Source organism: Cebus imitator, unplaced genomic scaffold (assembly GCF_001604975.1).
Source record: "Cebus imitator isolate Cc_AM_T3 unplaced genomic scaffold, Cebus_imitator-1.0 Scaffold311, whole genome shotgun sequence".
NCBI classification, from domain to species: domain Eukaryota; kingdom Metazoa; phylum Chordata; class Mammalia; order Primates; family Cebidae; genus Cebus; species Cebus imitator.
In genome coordinates, this window is record NW_016107626.1 from 3173496 (window position 1) to 3176549 (window position 3054).

Here is a 3054-nt window from a genome sequence, read left to right on the forward strand (position 1 = left end):
GGCGGGCGGCGCGGGGGCTGCGGGGCGGAGCGCGGGATGCGGGGACGGCGCGCCAAGCCGGGCCGAGGCGGACGCGGGGCGGCGGCGAGGCCTCGCTCTTTGTCTCCGCTGGCTCCAAAATGGCTGCGGCGGCGCAAACGGGAGCGCCTGGCGGGTCGCTCGCTGTGCGCGGTGGCGGCGGCGCGGGGCCGGCCCCAGGCCCGGGGAGCAGCGCGCAGGGCTGCCGGAACGCTGGCGGGGCAGCGCGCAGGCCCCGGAGCGGGTGGGCCCGGGAGGCGGGTGACGGCGCGGCGGGAACGGGGACTGGGACGGGGCTCTCACGGCGCGCCCTGAGGACGGGCACGGTCGCCCGGCCCCTCCGAGCCGCTGCGCGGAAGCTGGGTCCGTCCCTGGCTCAGCCAGTCCGGGGCGGTGGGGAGGGGTCCTGCGCGCACGGCTCTCCTCACTCTCCAATCGTGACCACCCCGGGCCCTTCCCTCCATTTTTAATCAATAAACCAAGCCGCCCGGGGTGACTGTCCCCGCACCCAGCTGCCGCCTTGGAGACGAGGGTGTCTTATAAGCCTGTAGGTAAGAGCACGGTGCCTGCCAGGCACCAAACCGAGTTCCCGAGCTAGTGAAGCCCACCCGTCTGGAAGTAACTTTCTTTTTGCCTTCTGCGGGGGAGGGGAGTAAGTTACCTAAAATAACGTTCCCAAGCACCTTCTCTCTAGAAATACTTCAGTGAAACTTCCAGTCCCCTTCTGCGTGTTTTATTTTCCAACCAAAAGATGGTGTTATTGGACATTTCTAGTGGTTTTCCTTTCTCCCGTTTCTTCCTAAGAGCCCAGAATAGGTTTCAGAAAGACGCTTCCTTGCCTCGGACCTCACTGGGGACCAGAGGCCACAGGCTCAGTCTTCGCAGCTGAGGACAGCGCCGCAGTAAGCAGAGACCTCGGGACGACGAATGACGTTGCTGACAAAAAATGATTGATTTTAATTGTTTTAAGAAAGGAAACTGCTGGTCTCGAAAACAGACCCGAATTGGGCCCTACTGCCTGTTCGCATTGCAGCCTTTCAAACGAACGGAATACGGGACCTCAGCCCAGGCGTGTTCTCCGCAGCCGCAGCAGCCAGTGAGCGTGGAGGACGGAGCCTAGGAGAGGCGCCTCCCCTACAGGAAAGCAGTGTTTGGGGAAAATCGCCGTCAACGGACAGCTGGAATTTTGTACCTGACCTTTGGCTCCCAGAAGGCAGGAGAGGAAATGAATGGACCAAGCTGGGTATGGCGGAGAGGGCACCTCTGGGGGCTCCAAGGGGCACCTTGAGCTCAGTAGTGGGACAGCCTGAGTTTTCCAGAAAGAGCAGAAATGGAGAGTGATGATTAAATCTCAGGATTTTTAATTTTTAAGTGTTGACAACTAATTAGAACATTTTTAAAGTAGGTCAAACCACAGGCAGGCTGACCGGCTGCATGCACACTTGCAAGGCAGGGCGCAGGCTCACTGCACAGCCGCTGCCCTCAGACTGGACTCAGGACAGAAGCAGAATGCAGGACTCGCATGAAACCGACCAGGTTCCAAGGCCCCTGGGTCCCAAAGGCCGGGGTAACTTTGAAGGTTCCCACGCTCAGGCCCCCACTCTTCAAGTGCGCTGCTACTCCAGTGAGATTGTAATGAGTCTGGTGCCTTGTACACACAGTGGTGTCTTCTCTGTTCTTCCAGGCCCTGGCGGGAGCCCGTCATAAGGTAGTCGGGGCTCTGTAGGCTGGGCTCAGCGTCCTGCTCTCATACCTTTGTTGGCATTACCCAAGGGTCCTCTGGGGGAACCGCCCAGCCTGGCAGCTGCAGCAGCTGTGAAGCTCAAAGGGTATATGCCCACCTATCCCAGCTTCCCTTGCAGGGAGGGTCTTGTGCACCGGGAGGCCCTGGGGGAGGTGGGAACCGCAGACAGCCAGGCAGCTCTACTGAGTCTGGGGCTTTCAGGAGAACCGCCTCCCTGGAGGAGGAGCTGGGGGGCGAAGGGGTGGGGATACTACGTGACTTCCCTTCCTAATGTGCCTGCGGTGAGGGGTCACCCTGGGGACCTCAGGCCAAATTTTCTTGTAGTATCTCTGTGTGATTTAAGTTTTGCCACAAGCAGTTAGGACTTGTGTAGTTTGGAAGAAAAATCCCACCCTGGCATAAGGGGAATTGTAACAAGTGCCAATCGTAAGCACTGTGTTTAAACCCGGAAAAAAGTTTGCTCCAGGCTGTAGGCAAAGAGGTGGCATTGGAGGCCGGCAGCTCGGTGGGCCTTCCAAGTTTACTAAGCAGGTTGTCTTTTTCAATAAAATAGGGCATCAGACACGCTCACTTATTATAAAAATAAACTAATAAAAACATTGTTTTGAATTAAGTTTAAAACACATTGAGAATGAAACAAATCTAAGTATAAAGGGAGTCGTGGTTTCCATGCTGCCGGCTGTGTGAAAGGTCTGTGGTGTTTGTTATGGGACCTGTGCTTTTGTTGTCTGCCTGAGATCCTTCATCATAAAACAATTTAAAAAAAAAAAAAAAGAAAGCCCCATATCTCACACCTATAATTGCAGCACTTTAGGAGGCTGAGGCAGGAGGATGGCCTGAGCCCAGAATTCAAGACCAGCCTGGGCAACAAAGCTAGACACTGTCTCTACTAAAAACAGGGCTTTTTAAAAAAAATTTAGCCAAGCATGGCATCATGCACCTGTGGCCGCAGCTATCTGGAAGACTGAGGCAGGAGGATCACTGGGCCCTAGAGTCGTTGGAGTTCAAGCCTGCAAGTGAGCTGCAATCATGCCATTGCACTCCAGCCTGGATGATAGAATGAGACCTCCTACCCCACCCCACCCCGAAGAAAAAGGCATGCCGCTAGATGGCAGCTGAATGTTTTGGGAGCGTCTTCAGCCCCGCTGGTAGCATTCCTCAGCCTTGCAGGCTCAAAGGGATGTCCATGGTCAAAAATAAATCCGCACCCCAGGGAGAAACTTATGGCCACCTAACTGCTCTGCAAATGCAGATGGATGCATTTCTCGACATGGCCTTGACAAATGATCACA

At 55.8% G+C, this 3054-nt stretch overlaps 1 long non-coding RNA gene across 1 annotated transcript; it reads left to right on the forward strand.

The window, feature by feature from the left end:
- Positions 1–303: 303 nt before the first annotated feature.
- On the forward strand, positions 304–2540 carry LOC108285942. The gene is made up of 2 exons (XR_001817757.2): positions 304–569; positions 823–2540. It is a non-coding gene; the product is annotated as an uncharacterized LOC108285942 (long non-coding RNA).
- The last annotated feature ends 514 nt before the right edge of the window (positions 2541–3054 follow it).